Here is a 20178-nt window from a genome sequence, read left to right on the forward strand (position 1 = left end):
AATTAATATTTTTTTAAAATCTTTCAGCCAATACGAGTCGTTTTTGTCGCTGGAAAATGTGTCCCAGACACCAAATCGATCAGAAAGTCCTCCAAAAGATAGATACTTAGTACTAATTACGAGTGACTGAATGTCAACACTGTATCGTCTGCAATGAAGCATAATATTTTCTTATGGTACTTCCGTAGTATATATAAAAACTGACTTAATATGAATTTATAAACTCGCAAATAATTCATATTTAACTTTCTTTCTTAATTCCACCCATTGTTGTTCACAAAAGCTTACTGAAAACACTCGCAAAAATGCTCTCAAAATACGTTCGTCCCGCAAAAGTAGCTTCCAGCGACCAATTTCCCCCCCTCAACCGAAATCAGTGATTGTCTGTTTGAGAGTTCCCCCATCATCACAACTCCCCGAATCCTGCCTCACTCTGATCTCGTTATCTTCACTTCCGCACACAACAAAACACGTGAAAAGTTTCCCCCTCTACTTTTTCCTTTCTTGAGGGAGGCAAGTAGAAAAAAATGTATGCCGAAAGCTCGGGGCTACAATTTCGCCTCGTTCACCATTAATTGCAAATGAAGAAGACAGAGAGCGAGGCGGTGAAACTCTGGGGAAGAAGGAACCTTCACGTGTCGGCCGGAATAAGCAAAGATTTGTCAGCTTCCGGGCACAGAGGGAGAAAAGCTTTCACTTGCGTGTTTAACGTTCGACAGGCAGGCTTTTTGGTTTTTTTTTTCATGGGGAAAATTATCGGCGTTGTGTTGGGTGATCTCAGGTTGAGTTGAGTTGAGTTGAGTTGAGTTGAGTTGAGTTGAGTTGAGTTGAGTTGAGTTGAGTTGAGTTGAGTTGAGTTGAGTTGAGTTGAGTTGAGTTGAGTTGAGTTGAGTTGAGTTGAGTTGAGTTGAGTTGAGTTGAGTTGAGTTGAGTTGAGTTGAGTTGAGTTGAGTTGAGTTGAGTTGAGTTGAGTTGAGTTGAGTTGAGTTGAGTTGAGTTGAGTTGAGTTGAGTTGAGTTGAGTTGAGTTGAGTTGAGTTGAGTTGAGTTGAGTTGAGTTGAGTTGAGTTGAGTTGAGTTGAGTTGAGTTGAGTTGAGTTGAGTTGAGTTGAGTTGAGTTGAGTTGAGTTGAGTTGAGTTGAGTTGAGTTGAGTTGAGTTGAGTTGAGTTGAGTTGAGTTGAGTTGAGTTGAGTTGAGTTGAGTTGAGTTGAGTTGAGTTGAGTTGAGTTGAGTTGAGTTGAGTTGAGTTGAGTTGAGTTGAGTTGAGTTGAGTTGAGTTGAGTTGAGTTTAGTTGAGTTGAGTTGAGTTGAGTTGAGTTGAGTTGAGTTGAGTTGAGTTGAGTTGAGTTGAGTTGAGTTGAGTTGAGTTGAGTTGAGTTGAGTTGAGTTGAGTTGAGTTGAGTTGAGTTGAGTTGAGTTGAGTTGAGTTGAGTTGAGTTGAGTTGAGTTGAGTTGAGTTGAGTTAGTTGAGTTGAGTTGAGTTGAGTTGAGTTGAGTTGAGTTGAGTTGAGTTGAGTTGAGTTGAGTTGAGTTGAGTTGAGTTGAGTTGAGTTGAGTTGAGTTGAGTTGAGTTGAGTTGAGTTGAGTTGAGTTGAGTTGAGTTGAGTTGAGTTGAGTTGAGTTGAGTTGAGTTGAGTTGAGTTTCGTTGATTTGAGTTGAGTTGAGTTGAGTTGAGTTGAGTTGAGTTGAGTTGAGTTGGGTTGAGTTGAGTTGAGTTGAGTTGAGTTGAGTTGAGTTGAGTTGAGTTGAGTTGAGTTGAGTTGAGTTGAGTTGAGTTGAGTTGAGTTGAGTTGAGTTGAGTTGAGTTGAGTTGAGTTGAGTTGAGTTGAGTTGAGTTGAGTTGAGTTGAGTTGAGTTGAGTTGAGTTGAGTTGAGATGAGTTGAGTCAACTTTCTCAAAATTACATGACAAAATTTGCAATTTGTGGCAACAACCAACACCACCAACTATATAGTCATGCTTTGATGGCGATTTCCTTTCTCCTTCTGCATATGGGACGGAACGTCGAGATAATGACGATAATGAGAATTGGACTGATTTCTGTGTGTGATAGTGATGCGAACAGAATGAGGTTAGGAAAAGCTGTCAGAATGAGCCCTCTGAAATAATGGACCAAAAGGGGGCGAAAACAACCCCACAAAAGTGTTTGCAAAGTTTGGAGAGCGGGGGTTGAGAGAGGATCTTTGCGGAAATTCTCATTGTATAAATTAGACATGAATCAGTGACATTGACATGACAAACGCGGTGACAATACCGACAGATTGTGTCGATGCCGAGTCGGCGGCACATTCCATCAAATTTGAGTGTATTTGCGAAGCCTTTGTGGTTGATTGTTCGTGTTTTTTTGGTAACAATGAGGGACTTTTGTAACAATGGCAAGCAATATTCGATTTGATATCTCAACATTGCTTTGTTTGGTAATCATAAGGCCGATGCAAATATTTAAAAAAGTTTTTGTCCCTCGGCCCTGGCCGAGGTCAAGGGGGGGGGGGGCAAAAAAATAAAAAAATATAAAAATTTTAATAACAAGCCATAGTCTTCACATTTAAATGAAAAAAATGTTTTAAAATGCATTTTACACTAGTTCAGTTGTTTTGCAATCATTAGTTTTCAAAAAATCTAAGATCTGACAAAAACAAAAATTGTATCGAAAAAAAGATTGTGCATCGAAAATTTTCAAAAAATCGTAAGATTTTTTAATAAACCCAAACATGCTAAAAATGATTTTAAACGCAGGAGAATGTATTTTAATTTGATTTCAGTTGGTTGCACTTGAATTTACATTGAAATTTTGAAGTTTATTGTAAAAATATTTTTTTTGCCCCCTGATTTTTCGGGCCAATTTTGAAGGGGGGGGGGGGTGACAAAAACTTTTAAAAATATTTGTACCAGCCTAAACGTTTAAGAAATTTCTTGAATTATTTCACAATTAAATTATTAAAAAGAGTAATTTTTTGACATATTTTCTGGTTATAACTGGCCCATATCACAATCTAAATAATATAAATCGTGTTGACGCAAAGTTCAATCACATCACTAACCAAATGTCACGCCAATTTGTGAGATATTCCGGAGGCTCAATTGAATGTCTACAATTGATGCTGTCCTCGTCGCCACCATCTTCGCAATCATCCTCCTGATCATATTTGAAGTGGTGCCAGCTGGCATGGTCGTTTCCCACTGAACCAAGACGACATTTCCGGAATTCCACGTGTTCAACACATAATAATGTCTTCCTACGGGGAGGAGTTGAGTTCAGTGTTGTGAATTTGTAAGAGATTGAAATCACTTTCTGATACTTGCGAGTTTTTGAAATGTTAGAAATTAAATCAATAAATAAAAAATTAAGAATCTTTCCATGACTTGTGACCCGAATACCTCTGATCTAACTCCAACTGCAAGATTCCCCACGGACAATCTGTATCAACAGCCTTTCCAGTCACACGATCGGGCAGGGTTCATGATTTATCAAACATACTCTGTGTGAGTGATTTATTCGCAAATCGACGTCGATGGCAACCCAAATGGCGTGACACGGAATGCCCACCTTGCACGCACGAGTTGCTTGATGTCGACACGAGGCCATTTGCAGCGCACGCACGTATGCCCTTTTGGCGCGCGTAACGTGTCACGCCGAGTCGTGTCGAATTTCTGTTCGATTGCGGAATTTGAATGGAGATTGTGAAAGGGTGGAAAGGTCAAAGAAATAGAAAAATATGACATCTAGGTTCGTTAGGAGATGTTGTTCAATATTTTTTACTAAATTTAATGGCGAATTTGATGAGCTTTTCGGAGAAAATGTTAGAAATTCAAACTAAAGGAAAACATTTCTTCCATGCTCGTTTGCGAATTGATTTCTTGTACCTTTGGACCAATTCAAAGGGTAGATTTAGATCCAGTGGGAAAAATAATGATATTATTGTTCACAACAATAAAGCTTATTTTTCTGAGTACAATGACCCTTTGAACGACCGCAAAGGATTTAAAATTGATTTTTAAATCAATGTTATATGATTAAAATAAATAATCCATTGACAAAATGTTGTCTTGCCAATTTTTGTTTGCATTTAAATGAAAAAAAGTGATCATAAATGGTGTTTTATACTGTTTTTTTTTTAACGTTTTACATAACAATTGACATAGGACATAAGGACCCTATTATCGAATTGCATTAGGGTGATGTCATACAATTTTCCCTCGAAAATCCGACATTTTCAAATTAAGATAATTGGAGTATGAAGTAAAACGCCTCTGGAAAATGCAAAAAGGCGCATAAAATTTAGTCTGTAGCTTTTATTTCTCCCTAAAATGGCTGTAAATTTTGACCATTATGTTCAAATTGACTTTTCAAAAACCGAAAATGTTTGTTTTAAAATGGTCTAAAACTGCCCAGAACATCGCTTTTCTCTAAGACTTAATCCTGAATTGGTGCATTCAAATAACTGATTTTTGAAGGTTTGTCCAGATACCTTCTCCAAATTTGGTTGTAGAAGGTGTAAATTCCGAGATATAATTTTGATGTCTTTGACAAAGTTGCTTGGATTGGCAATCCCAACAACTTTTAGAAGACAAACAAAAATCCACCCTAATTTTCAATGCCCCTTCCATCATCCATTGTCTACATAATTTTGTGATCTGGATCACTGTGCGATGGGCAACGATGATACAAAATTATGGTGAAAATTTTGAATGTGAATAAAAACGAATACCAACAAACATTTTATCATAAATAAAAAAAAAACATAGTAAATTAGTAGAAAATTTTTGATCATTTCGGAAAAAAATGTTTTGGATGATTAGCTTGACTACGATTTCCACAGGAAAAAAAAAAACACTTTTTATACCATAAATCACTTTCAGGTTGATAAAACTTGAAAACGGCGCACTTTTAGAAAAAAAAAACTAACTTAATCCACCTATGTGGTTGATGCCTCACTCTTTACAAACAATTGGCGATTCGATGGAATTTGACAAATTTTTTATCTAGTTTTTCTTAAGATCAGCAATAAAAAAATACATAAATATCACTTAAGTGACCAAAACATGAGACAGGGTTGCCAGATTCTCAATGTTTTGGACTCGTTGGAAAGGTCTTTTGATTACCTAACCAAAGGTGGGTCGTATGATGAATCCGAACATAGTTTAAATACATTTAAGGGAGATACGGCTTCGAAAAAGTGCATTAAAATCACTTAAGTGGCCATAACTTGAGACAGGGTTGCCAGCTTCTCAATGTTTTGGAGTCGTTGGAAAGGTCTTTCGATTACCTAACCAACCATGTATAACATGATGGTATTTGAGTCGATTTCCGATCACTTATCTAACATCCGGTAGAGGTGGGCAAAAAAAGAGCGAGCCGCTCAAAGAGCCGGTTCACTGAAAAGAGCGAAAGAACCGTGGCTCACAAAAAAAGAACCGCGGTTCTTTTTTAAACTTCGGTCTTTTGAAAGAACCGGCTCAAGATGGCATGATTTTTGTTATAAATATAATTTATTGAATTTCCAAAAACAATGTAGTAATAAATTTGTTTTTGAGAATTGAAAATGCAATTTCAAATATTTCAATGCTATTTAAACACGAAAAAAAACTTTTCACTTTACAACTGATTGTACATTAAAGTATTAACGGAATACAAATTTGAGCATTTCAAATTGCATAATTTGTAAAATATTACCAAAAATCTACTGAATAGTTTAGAAATTTTGGAAAAAAAATCCTTTTGTCCGATTAAACTTTAACGTTTATAGACTTTATCGATTAAATCAGAATGTAGAAAAGAGTTCACAGAATGTTTTCTCCAAATAAAATATCAGCATTAGTTCAATTCTTGCAGAAATAAACGCAATTTTAAAATTAATAGCAATTTTTCCAATCCTAGATTTAAGTTTAGATGCCATTCAATTACTCTAATGTTTAGGTTCGAGTAGAAATCTTGACATAGAGACCGCCAAGACCTATGGTTTTCAAGGGCATCTTCTCGTTTTCAGTTCAAATAATTTGTCAAAGTCTAATGTGAAATAACATCACATCGCACGATTCTTTAAAAAAAACCTTTTCATCCAAATTTTGAAAAAGTGCGAAAGAGCCGTTCAAAAGAGCGGCTCTTTTTAATGAGCGAACGAAAATGAGCGGCTCCGAAAAAAGAGCGGTTTTGCCCACCTCTACTAGAGACATCAAACGATCGAAAAGTATATCTCTAGGTTTTAGAGGTGGGCAACACCGCTCTTTATTAGGAGCCACTCATTTTCGCTCGCTCATTTAAATGAGCAGCTCTATTGAACGGTTCTACCGCTCTTTTCCAAAATTTTGATAGAAAGGCTGCTTTTAAGAATGGTGTGATTTTTTATGTTTATGCTCCTCTCACCTAACTGAGGACAGGCTATAAAATCACGCGAAAAATGAACTTCTATTGAAAATTATGAAGTTTAGTTAAGTGCTTCAAAAGTCATGTTAAAAAACCATTCTGAGGAAAGTCCGAAAGATCGTAAAATGAGTGGTTTTATGAAAGTTCGCCGTGGGACAATTTTGGCATTATGTTTTAATTAGCATTGAAATATTTGAAATTAAATTTTCAATTCTCAAAGTTTTAAAAAAGAACCGCGGCTGTTTTTTTTGAGTTTGTTCACTCTTTTTAGTAAACCGGCTCTTTGAGCGGCTCGCTCTTTTTTGCCCACCTCTACTAGGTTTACAGATTTTTGAATATTTTCAATGCACTTAATTGTATTGACACATTGCAAATTAATGGAATAATTTATTTTCTTTTGTTTGTATCACACAGCAAAAAAAAGTAGAATTTTCGAAGGTTGAAAATTTGGTTGGTTGAATATTCCCTCTTTTTTCAGTAATATTACATAAAAAATGTGTAAAAATGTGAACCTGATGAATATTCATCAAAAAGTGATGAATATACATCACTTCCTGATGTAATATTCCACATTTTTTTCGACAAATGATCTGTCACCATTTCCTTATGAATATTACCATAATCTTTTTTTCTGTGCAGGGATGGAATAATCGCAAAAAATCAATTTCGCTAGCGAACTTTCTTCACCCGCGAAAGAGAGAGGAGGCAAATCAGGCAAAGAAAATAGCTCCCGAAATTATCCAAGAACATCAATCAGCTGATGATTTTTTTTTGTGAATTTCCTTGTCAGCACCACTTAAAAATATTTATTTCACTTTGTTTACACACATTGCCCATCTACAAAATGTGACAGGTCATTTTTCGACGTGTGACGTTACACTTGCAAGTGTAGTAGTGAAAAAGATGTTCCGCCGAATAATCAAGATGATGATTTTTTTTAGATTCTTTTTACCGATCTTTCGTGCGCGAGAGAGGAGAGCCTTGCTCCCTTCGGATTTTGAATAAATGTAACGTGTTATTTATTGTGAAAAGAACTACATTTGGTTTGATTTTTTTTACACATATTTTACATGTTACATTTTGTTTATCTATACAAACTTGAAATAATTAATCAGCTAAACATGGAAAATTTTTAAAACTTTCAATATGCATACATTTAAATTTCAAATTATCAATAATTGAAATTTTGATTGGTTTAGTATTTTGAACATCGGTCTCAAACGGTAATCCAGAGCAACTTAAGAGGCAGTTTTTGTAAATATTGCTCGGTTTGTTCTAGAGGTCGTATCGAGGTGCTCGGATTTGGATGAAACTTTCAGCGTTTGTTTGTCTATACATGAGATGAACTCATGCCAAATATGAGCCTTCTAAGACAAAGGGAAGTGGGGTAAAACGGGCTTTGAAGTTTTAGGTTCAAAAAACGTAAAAAATCTTAAAATTGCTCGCGTTTGCCTAAAACTTCATCAATTCCAACTCTCTTAGATGCATTTGAAAGGTCTTTTGAAGCACTTCAAAATGAGCCATAGACATCGAGGATTGGTTGGACTTTTTCTCATAGCTTTTGCAAATTACTGTTCAAAATGGATTTATTTAAAACCCTAATATCTTTTTGCAACAGCCTCCAACACCCATACTCCTATAGGTCAAAAGTTAGGGAATTTCATGGACTATGAGCCTACGGTAATAACTTTTTGCCAATCGCAGTTTTTCTCATAGTTTTTCGATTTTTCTATAACAAACATTTTACAACGTTAGTTTTTTGCCCTGTAGGCTTTCATAGCGGCACTTTTTGGTCTCAATTTTTACATAGTCGGAATCCTCGGACAATTTCATGTAAGTTAGAAGAAAAATCTTATTTACCCTGTGATCAATACGTCAAATGCTGTATCAAGAAGGCTAAACCCTGTTTTACCCTAATCCAACAAATTGTTAAAAAATATTTTAATTCATTCTAAATGGCATTTTTTCCAATCAAATTTACAACTCCAATACTTCTAACTAACGTGAAATTTTCCGAGGATTCCGAATATGTCAAAATTGAGACCAAAAAGTGCCGCTATGGAAGCCTACAGGGCAAAAACTAACGTTGTAAAATGTTTGTTATAGAAAAATCGAAAAACTATGAGAAAAACTACGATTGGCCAAAAAGTTATTTCCGTAGGCTTATAGTCCATGAAATTACCTATCTTTTGACCTATAGGAGTATGGGTGTTGGAAGCTGTTGCAAAAAGATATTAAGGTTTTAAAAAAATCTATTTTTAACAGTAATTTGCAAAAGCTATGAGAAAAACTTAAACCAATCCTGGATGCCTACAGCTCATTTTGAAGTGCTTCAAAATACCTTTCGAATGCATCTAAGAGAGTTGGAATTGATCAAGTTTTACGCAAATGGGAGCAATTTTAAGATTTTTCATGTTTTTAGGACCTCAAATTTCAATGCCCGTTTTACCCCACTTCCCTTTGTCGTAGAGGGCTCATATTTGGCATGAGTTCATCTCATGTATAGACAAACAAACGCTGAAAGTTTCATCCAAATCGGAGCACCTCGATACGACCTCTAGAACAAACCGAGCAATATTTACAAATACTGCCTCTTAACTGTCACTTCTCGTAGATAAAAAATGTTTGTTAAAAAATATGCGAAATAATTTGATCTAAGTTGTGCTGACAATGAAATTAACAAAAGCTCATCTACTGATTGGTTGTCTTTGAAAACTTCGGTCTTTCGCGGGTGAAGATTCGCAAGCCAAAAAAAAACTTTTACGATTAGGAATATTTCACTTTAAAAAAAAGTGGTTTAGAAACAAAAAACACATAATTTCGTGATAAGAGGAACCAATAAAAAAATGGATTTATCAAATTAATAAATGGATGGGCAAAATTTCGTTCAAATAAACATAATTGGAGTGATAAAAACAATTAAAATGTAGAAACTTTATTGGACGCAAAAACAGTTAGCAAAACAGTTTATTTAGTCTAGGTCGTAAATTTGGCTCACGCTAAATTCAAATTATAGTTTTCACATCTGTCAGTATGCTGAAAAATAAAAACAACTTCAATCTATTCCATTTCAGCAACAACATGTGATGCAGTGCACCATCGCGAGTAATTACTTTTGCGTCTGACAACTATCAATTTTATTTCCCACTTGCCCGGGTTGAGTGCAAAATCAATCAAAATGTCAAGGTTTTTGGCATAAAAAATACCCGTTGATGATCCGAAACCAGTGAAATTTTGCAGAAAAAAGTGGGTGCACTCCAAAGTTAGTTAGTATACGTCCGCGACTCGTCGTAAAAGTGAGAGATTTATTTGCAAAACATGTCCCCCCCCCCCCCACGAAATCCCATTCCCATCACTCTCGAGTGTGAAAAATACCATAAAACCGTGAGCTTTTTTTCCGGTAGCCACGTGGCCGTCTCGTCACGTCACACGTGAAATGGGCACTTAATGGTGGTATAAATTGTCGTGCTTCGTGTTGTTACTTTTTTTTGATGATGCTAAACGGGGGCCAGTGTGAGGTTTGACTACTTTCAGGCGCGCTTCTAAATCACCCCCGCCGAAAGGGAGAAGAAGATGCTATGTATCACTGTTTACTGGTATTGGGACTTTTTCATTGTGGTGGGAGGGGTTTCATGGTGTGACACCCGAGAAAGTTATTTTTTTAATATTTTAATTTCAAAAGGTTGAAGAAACTAATGTTTTATTCATTCACAATTTGCGCGATTTAATTTATTTTATGAATGAAGTAAAAATGATGGAATTTCAAATTGAGCTAAGAAATCATGGATTGATGATAATAGAAGTAAATAATTAGAATAGAAAAAAATATGCCTAGCAGCTAAACAATAGGGGTAATCTGAATAATAAGCCTATGAAATTTGTATCTACGAGGTTCACTAATTAAAATCACAAACAAAACATTCTTCCCGGTAAAGTTTCTGTTCATGCGGGATGTCACGAGCGCACCCTTTAATGGGTAAACGTTTGGAATTTACGCATGTCCATAAATAAATTAAATTCAACATAAAATACGTGCTGTATGCTCTATCGCATCGTATTCCTCTTGCTACACCATCAAAAGGTAAGGCCCAGGAATAACTGCTCCCCGGAGTCTGGTCTAGGTTAATTTTGGTTACGCCTTTTGTAACGAATTTGTAAGGGAGATTTGGATCTTTATATCCGTTTTGAAGAACAGAAATATTAGTCTTTAGTGTATTTTTTTTTTATCTTTTCAATAAACATATTTTTCAGGTTTAATGTTGATCTATAGAAAAGTCTTGAGTTATTAAAATTAAATTAAACCTATTTTATTCGAAGGATTACAAATTAAGTGAACGATTTGCTTATTGATAATCAGACCAATATTTGCAGAGATTTGTAATTTTGAACAACTACTAATATGGGTAATTCTCTACCAACTCACACGAAATCGGGAAAAGTTGCCCCGACCCCTCTTCGATTTGCGTGAAACTTTGTCCTAAGGGGTAACTTTTGTCCCTGATCACGAATCCGAGGTCCGTTTTTTGATATCTCGTGACGGAGGGGCGGTACGACCCCTTCCATTTTTGAACATGCGAAAAAAGAGGTGTTTTTCAATAATTTGCAGCCTGAAACGGTGATGAGACAGAAATTTGGTGTCAAAGGGACTTTTATGTAAAATTAGACGCCCGATTTGATGGCGTACTCAGAATTCCGAAAAAACGTATTTTTCATCGAAAAAAACACTAAAAAAGTTTAAAAAATTCTCCCATTTTCCGTTACTCGACTGTAAAAAAAATTGGAACATGTCATTTTATGGGAAATTTAATGTTCTTTTCGAATCTACATTGACCCAGAAGGGTCATTTTTTCATTTAGAACAAAAATTTTCATTTTAAAATTTCGTGTTTTTTCTAACTTTGCAGGGTTATTTTTTAGAGTGTAACAATGTTCTACAAAGTTGTAGAGCAGACAATTACAAAAAATTTGATATATAAACATAAGGGGTTTGCTTATAAACATCACGAGTTATCGCGATTTTACGAAAAAAAGTTTTGAAAAAGTTACTTTTTGCGTTTCTCTTTGTTTCGTCGTCCGTGTCTGTCGCGGGTGACCATGAACGGCCATGATCGATGACGACCAACTTTTTCAAAACTTTTTTTCGTAAAATCGCGATAACTTGTGATGTTTTTAAGCAAACCCCTTATGTCTATATATCAAAATTTTTGTAATTGTCTGCTCTACAACTTTGTAGAACATTGTTACACTCTAAAAAATAACCCTGCAAAGTTCGAAAAAACACGAAACTTTAAAATGAAAATTTTTGTTCTAAATGAAAAAATGACCCTTCTGGGTCAATATAGATTCGAAAAGAACATTAAATTTCCCATAAAATGACATGTTCCAAAAAATTTTACAGTCGAGTAACGGAAAATGGGAGATTTTTAAAAACTTTTTTAGTGTTTTTTTCGATGAAAAATACGTTTTTTCGGAATTCTGAGTACGCCATCAAATCGGGCGTCTAATTTTACATAAAAGTCCCTTTGACACCAAATTTCTGTCTCATCACCGTTTCAGGCTGCAAATTATTGAAAAACACCTCTTTTTTCGCATGTTCAAAACTGGAAGGGGTCGTACCGCCCCTCCGTCACGAGATATCAAAAAACGGACCTCGGATTCGTGATCAGGTACAAAAGTTACCCCTTAGGACAAAGTTTCACGCAAATCGAAGAGGGGTCGGGGCAACTGCTGTGTGAGTTGGCGGAGAATTACCCATATATATTAATAAGATTTGTTTTTGCTTATTTTATAAAGTTCAATTTAAAATTGGGAAACTATTGATTCAAAATAATTGGATTTATACTCTTCGACAAAATCCACCTGACATTATGATATTTTCACCGTGTTATTTCGGAACTTTGAGTTTTGTTATGATTTTAATATAATAATCGTCTTGAATCAGAAAACCTGTCAGCTGGACAGCAATTTATTATATTTAAACGTATATTTAGTTTAAAAATACTTTTTTTTTCTTGTACTTTGTTGGTTCAAAAATTACAGATAAAATCACAATATTACGCTATCTGGCTTCTTAATAGTTCCACGTTAAGCACTGAGTTAAAAGAAGAGATTATTTGTTTGCTTTTTTTTAAATTTTTCATTAAATTTATATAATTTTTTTGCAGGCTTGAAATATTTTTATATGTTTTTCGATATTCATATTTTATTTGTGTTTGAGTTGATCTAGACTTTTATATAAAAATTAACCCTGATTTGATGGCGTACTCAAAATAAAAAATAATTGTTCATAAAAAAAACAAAATTAGTAAATTTTATTTAGCATCCATGCACACAATCACATATTTGCGATTTAATGGGAAATTGAATGTACCGTAAACCGGGGTGACTTTGATAGGATTTCAATTTGTTTATGGAATATTTTCCAACAGGTAAGGTTTTTCTCAAGATTATTATTTTTAAAACATGCACTGGGATAGGCCACACAAAGTCTATGCACTATTTTGGAAAAAAAAATTTCAATAGTGTTTAGAAAAATAGTTACGTTAAAAATTCTTTGTTTAAATTCCGGGGTGACTTTGATAGTCATAGTTTTTCTTGTTAAAATCATATTTAAGATTTTAAAACTTTATTTGGACGTTAAATGTACCATCACTAAAGTAGCCGATATAGTTATTAAGAAAAAAAAAATCAATGTTTATTAATCTAAGTTTATATGCTTGTAAAAACGTCGAAAAAACGAAACGTTCTTATAACTGGAAACTTACGTCGAACACTGCCGCAGTCCTAGGCGATGATCTCGATGAAGCCGCTACCAAGGTTGGATGAGTCGAAACCGTAGGTTTCCCAAAAATCGAAGACAGGAGTTCAATACTGAGTATGATTAATACACAGGTTTGAGATGACCTCCGAACTTGCTTTATTGAAAATAATTCGTACAATGTCGTCTTAATTCTACAAGTTCTCCTAGCGTTACATAATTTCTAAACCGAAAATCTAACCTATCTAGTCCCGTCGTAAATGATTTTTTCTCCTGAATTTGGATGTGATTTGATGTGGCCTTGTCAGGGTGTGAATTCCCTGCTTCCTGTAACTCTTTCGGTTCCATCGTTTTCGTTTTCTCAGATCTTGCTCTAAACACAATTTTTCTGTGGGTCCTAAAGAGTTCCTAATGCATTTCAAAACATTTGTACTGTTTAGTTCTATCCTTCCTTAAGATAGAAAGGGACAAATAGTGTTTCTCTAAACTAGCAATTATATAATCTGACCACGCACCCACGCGTGCGTGTACCGCGCATAAGGAACCCAAAATGTGGGACCTTTTCTTATCTGATGCAACTGCGTTCTACTGGTTTCCGTCCTTCCTTCATTCTACCTGATTTGTCGTTGCATCCATTTCAAACATCTCGCGGAGTTTGCTGCTTTCACTTTCTATGATATTTCAATTAAGTCTAGTCAATTCTTCTGCTCATGAAATCTTAAATTGATGATTTGCTTCTAAAGCCAAATTTTTACTATAATTAATTTTCTAGCGCCAACAATGCTTTTTAACAAAACACATATAAGTTTTAAGTAAAATAGTTAAAAAGCCAGATATTTTCCTGAAATTTGTTAAAACAAGTATTGTTTATAAAATAATCGATTTAAATTGCATTTTATACTGAATTTGAAGCTCGAATCACAAGTTTTCACATTTTACTTGAAATTTGTTTAACTGATATTGCCTATAAATTTGATGATTTTTTCAAATTGTGTTTCAAAAACACATATTATTTATTATTTACAAACTTATTTAACCTTCTCCAAGTGGAAAATTGTCCAAAGAATCCGAAAATGTATTCCGTTTTCCGATTCAAAATCATGTTCATTGAGAAAATCATGATACTTTGAGAAGTTTAAAATAATGACTTTCATCAACATTTTCTTAACTAAAGTTAACTAAATTTTTAAACATTTCAAAATTTTATGAAATGTTCTTCTTGAGGTACTTTGAACACTTCTCTACCAATTCCGTACGTATTTTAATTGTACTATTAATTTTGCGGAAAAATCGCAAACCTATCAAAGTCACCCCGTTTTACGGTACTTTTCGAATCTGCAATAACGTCATGATTCGAATTCCCGGACTCTTCGAAATCCGGACACTTCATCTTCTTTTATCAATTATTTGGATATAAGTTCGCATTGTGAATGTCAAAACTGTCCCGGATGAACGAGGATGATTTAGTGACCATATAGAAACATTAAATTACCTTTTAGGAAATGGTGACGATTTGTCAAATTGTTGGTTCAAAAATATGGAGTTATGTTTTCACAAATAGTCAGTATTTGAAAAATTGTTAATTTAAATTTTAAATGCTGCAAGAATTTGATCATATTCCTGATTATGAATTAAATATTTGACAGATCTTATGATTTTAGAGAACAACATGTAAAATTTTAGTGTTACACCTCGTTTAACACGTTGTTTGTGTACATAGGACCTTTTCAGATAAACTATATTGATGCATAAATATTTTTTTGATTTTAATCAAAATTCTTTTTAAAGAAGCTGTTTGTACAAAATTAGAAATTGATATATTATACCAAGTTTTTTTTATTTAATCTACATGAAGTATAAACATGATTTTAGTTGAAAAAACATAGTTTCATAGCATCCTACTCTGGCCAAAATTTGTTGGTGACATCAACATTCAACTACATGGCCTTATTTTTTAGTTTAATTATTTTTAACAAAACCAATTCTCAACAATTGGGTCCTAAAATTAAGCTTAAATTTGTGATATTATTGTTCACAACGATGAAGCTTATTTTTCTGAGTACAATGACCTTTTGAACGACCTCAAAGGATTTAAAATGGATTTTTAATTCAATTTTTTAAAATTAACTTCACGGCCCTTCTTGACAGAAAAGGTCCTACTTGACAGCTCGTTCCAAGGGGACCAATATTTTTTTTTGCATTAAAATGAAAAAAAAGTGATCAGAAATGGTTTTTAATCGTGTTTTTTACCGTTGTACATAAAAATGGACATAGGGCTTTAGTACCCAATTTGCTTGGGCTGCATTTTCAAAAAAAAGTTTCATGCGTTTCAATGGTTTCAATGTCGTTGGTTGCATCCAAGTTTTAATGCATTCCACTTGTATCCAACATTGCATAATATAGATCGACTTAATTAATCAATCGACATGATCCAAGGCTGTATATCATAGGTACTCGCGATCTTGCTTTGCATTAGTGTGAGTACATGACTCCGTGCCACTAAAACCAAAACAATAACAAAAGAACAATGGACCGTGCCAGGAAAACCAAAACATAAACAATGTCAGTGTCAGTGGAGTGAGAGAGTCAGAGATAACGATTTTGACAACCGCACTACTACACACTCAATCGCGAGTACCTTAGGTAGAAAGCCATGGACATGATCGACATAAATGGCCGAACCCCCCTTTGAACATCTGTCAAAACCGTCAAAACAAAAAGTTGTCGCTGCTGCAAATGGAGGTGCAAAATAATTGTGGTGGCCGATTCCGGACCCTGTTTCGCGCGTGCAATCTGCTGTTTATTGAGATTTTCCGGTTCGGGACGAATGTTTTGGATGAGCTGGTTCAGTCGGAACTGCCGCGGGCGGACCGGGTGCCGGCGCTGAAGGACAACGAAAGATGAGGTGCTTTACAATCTGTTTCAACTGCCGTTGGAGAAGCTCCGCCGGTTTTGCGAGGAATCGTTTGTTGAGTAAGTTGGAACATGTTTCGTTTAATTATTTTGAGATCATCACACATCTTTCGTTTTCAGCGTAATCCGGTGCGAATCTTGCAGATTATGGAGCACCATTGCGCCGATCGCTGGCGGCGTGATGCTGCTGTACGAAGAGTTTGCATCGCTTCGATCTACCTGGTGTTGATCAAGGAACTGGTCGAGCGGCTCAACGTGGACACGACCGACAGCCAAACGGCAAAGCACATGAGCCAGTTGCTGGAGCTGGGAATACGAAGCTTATCATTCCACATTTGTCCACGATGAGCGACGAACTGAGGAACCTGGAATCTTACGTGGTGCACAACTGTGTCCTGCAGATCATGGGCAAAGCCATCGTGACTGAGCTTACCTAGGAGGAACTGGCCGATGAGCTGAAGGAAACGCGCGATGACTTCCTGCATGATTTGTTCAACCACACGATGGACGTTTCGGCCCATGTTCGCTCGAAGGTGCTTCAGATTAGGCACTACATCCAGGGCCAGAACGCGGTTCCACTTAGCTGGCAGCACCAGGTGCTAGAAGGTACCGTCGAACGGCTCGAGGACAAGTCACTGCTGGTGCGCAAGAACTCGATCGCGTTGATCAAAACCTCCCTCGAGCATAATCCGTTCTCCGCTAAGCTCTCCCTGGCGGAACTTTGCAGGCAGTATGGGACGGAAGACTGCCAGCCGCAGGAAATTCGCAACAAGATGGTATAGCAGGACGCGGCGCTCAAGAAAACCGAACAGCAGTGCGTGTTCTACATGATGTTCTTGAAAGTGTACTACGTCAAGACCCGGCACGGCCCGAAGCTGAACGAGGAGTTCCAGAAGAAGGAAACGAGGTCAATTTCCTGGAGGATTCGATCCGTTTCGCAGAAATCATTTCGGACGCGGTGCCTATGCTGCAAGACATGGTGATGTCCAAGTCCCAAACGGCTGTGTACGAAGCGCCTCAGCTTACCTGTTTGGGATCAAGGGAATCGAAAGTGGAGTACAGCATAATGAGCAGTTCCGATGCCGGGCGGACGAACTGTACGACGCGCTGACGCGACAGGACATGGTGCAGCATTTACGCAGGGTCATGTTAAGAGAGAGAGAGTGAGTAATTTTTTTTATAACGTTCCGTTTTTGATAAACTCACAGCTTGAAATTGAAAAAGATCATTAAAGTTTATTTATTTGAAAACGATGTTTTTCAACTTTTCAAAATGGTATTAAATTAAAAATACGGAATTTAGCATTTTGTTTTGTATTTTACAGCAAAAACTTGTGTGTTGTGAAAGGCTAGTCCACAAAGCGCGCGCTCTCTCTCTTGTATTTATATTTCTGTTTTCTCCCGTCGCGCGCGGCGACAAACAAAAGAAGTCTGCGCTGGAAATTGACAAGTCAAAACTCCTCTTGTTTTGGTGCGTTTCGTCGTGGTCGTCGCGGTTCGCGATTGTTTATTAGCATCTTCACTATTTTCGCGTTCGTGTGTTGTGTTTTCAAAAGTGAGTGTAAAAAGAACTGCCTTCCATCCTCACAGCAAGTATTGGCTGCGTTTGTTTAAATCCGTGAGCAGCTAGAAAAAAAAAGTTCCATCCTTCCGTCCAGCGGGATCGAAGCCGCCGAGGAGGAAAAACAACACAAAGGAGACAATTGAGTGGTTTTCCGGATCGTTTGTTTTCAGAAGTGTCTGCTTCTAGGGTGCTACGTTAAACTCCAGCAGGTTTGTTTACTTTCAAGAACTGACCTTTGAATCAACCAAAACAAATCAACCGGAAAATCACGCAAACTTTTAATAAATTTTAATGCAAACAAACATGTTTTTTTCAGATTTCGACGAAAAGTACCTTTCCAGATTTGCGATTCCGACCCCAGCTGCCCCTTTTCATATGTTGCTCCTGATTTGTAAAATTTACCTCTCGGAATCGATACTTGTGATTTCTTTTTCTATTTCACAGGACTGAAATCCGGATATCAATCTAGGTTTCTATGTAGGAGAAGAATCCTAATTCTCCCTACAAAGGTAAAGTTTGGGACGGATTTTTTTTTCTATAGCAAAATTCAAATCTTTTCGAGCGGCCAAGCCGCAGTTGATAATCTGTTGACGGAGCTGGCAATAAAACCAATGCTGCCCGAGAGTCTTCGGCCTAAGTGGAAACATTACAAAGAATGTACTGGTATGTATGTCGAGAAGTTTTATTTTTTATTCCTACAGTGGACTCTCTCGTTGTCGATTTTGAAGGGACCGTCGAGAGCGGGAGTTATCAAATTATAGAACGAAAAATCAAAGCAAGCTTCTTGAAGGGACTGAAAAATTTATTGACAGCAGGAGCAATATTGATATCGAGAAGATCGATAGCCAGAGAGTCGACTGTATTTGCTTTTTTATGTCAAGCTCGTTCTTTGTCCATCGGATAAATCAGAAGTACTCTGTTTGATTTGCGCTTTCAAATTATGTTCTCAAAATTCTCCCATTTCAAATGTGAAACTCGATTTATTTACAGATTTTGTATCGAGGATGTAATTTATTCAACGTAGAGTGGAATATCACCAAGGGACTTGAATATTATATTGTAAATAAATACATTGTGGTTTATTTTGTTTTGTTTTTTCAAGGTTTGTACCTGAAGCCTGCTTTGAACTGAACTTGAATTTCGTCAAGTGCGACAAGATCATCAGGGTACGACACGCTCTCATCAACCAGCGGTCCCACAAACTACAGATAACCGGCGTGATACAGCTGCGCCGTTTCCTTTCGCAAGCAATTTCAAGTCAAGCAGAGTACCTGATCGACGACGTCCACAGGATGGCGAAGATGGAGCTGGCATCGCAAATGCTACCGTTGTGCTGGATGGGGCGTACGACTTTGATCAACCTCCTGCTGTAGCGAAAGTTTCCTTGAGATTTATTGAGTTTAGAATTAGAAATGCCTTATTTTTTTAACAAGCCAAACCTGAATTTAGACACACGCAATACCTCTTCTTCCCTGAATAAACACCTGTTAAAAGGAACTTCCCCCGCCCGTGTGGATCAATCGGACCGCGCACTGGACTCTCAATCCAAAGGTCGCCGGTTCGAATCCCGCGGCGGGCGCTCTAAAATTCTTTGTGTAAATATGGGTATTCGGCGCCGTCGCTCCGTGCCATACTTTCATACACTTAGGAGCCCAGGGCGGCGAAGTCCTTGTAGATAAAAAGGAAGACACTAGTGGTTGGTACTAGCAATGGTGGCCGACAGCTATAAAGTCAACTTCGTTTTAAAAGGAACTTCCTTTTTTAGCTTAGGATTATTCGATCATTGTACTACTAAAATGACAAAATAAATTTAAAAAAAACTGTACTGTTTTTTTGCTAAAAAAAAACCCGAAAACCCTTGAAAAATTGATGTTAATTCGAGTTGTTACAACTATTTCCCAAAATGTAACGCGCCATGAAAAATCACTCAAATAACTATTTAAAACCATAAAAATAATATTTGAGAAATGGTGAAATCCCTAAAATTTATACGCAAAAATGAACTTTCAAAAAACATTTGACATAGTGTCGCTAGAGGAAAAAATCAAATAGTGAATATTGCTAACAACATATATGGGGAATAGTTCACTATTTGAGAGACGGTGAGGAATTAAAAAAATGATTTACCAAATAGTGGGTATACAATTTGGTAAAATTTTGATTGAATATTTAACAAATGATTTTCAAACGGTTTTTTTCTATGCGGGGTGTTATTTGATGAATTCTAACATCAACTTTCATTTAAAGTTTGTTTGAACGCTGTACTTAATGTCAAAACAATAAAATAAAATTATAAGATTACCAAAAATGCGAAACATTTCAGGTGAAATATTTCATAGGCGTCCGAAGCACCGGGAAGGCAAAGCAAAATTTATGGTTTTGATTTCCTTAAATTCTAGAAAATTTTTATATAAAAATCGATTGTTTTGATGTTAACAGCTTATTTGAGACCTAAAGAATGCCATTCACTAACATTTTTGTCCAAATTTGTGCGATTCATTAGCAAAAACGAGTGTCCGGAATTCGAAGCAAAAGTGTCCGGATTTCGAATCAGCTTTTATCAGTGTCCGGGATTCGAAGC

At 36.2% G+C, this 20178-nt stretch overlaps 1 pseudogene; it reads left to right on the forward strand.

The window, feature by feature from the left end:
- The first annotated feature begins 16046 nt into the window (after window positions 1–16046).
- LOC120416752 (condensin complex subunit 1-like) lies at window positions 16047–19067 on the forward strand (annotated as a pseudogene).
- Window positions 19068–20178: the final 1111 nt, after the last annotated feature.

This window comes from Culex pipiens, chromosome 2, assembly GCF_016801865.2.
Source record: "Culex pipiens pallens isolate TS chromosome 2, TS_CPP_V2, whole genome shotgun sequence".
In the NCBI taxonomy this organism is placed as follows: domain Eukaryota; kingdom Metazoa; phylum Arthropoda; class Insecta; order Diptera; family Culicidae; genus Culex; species Culex pipiens.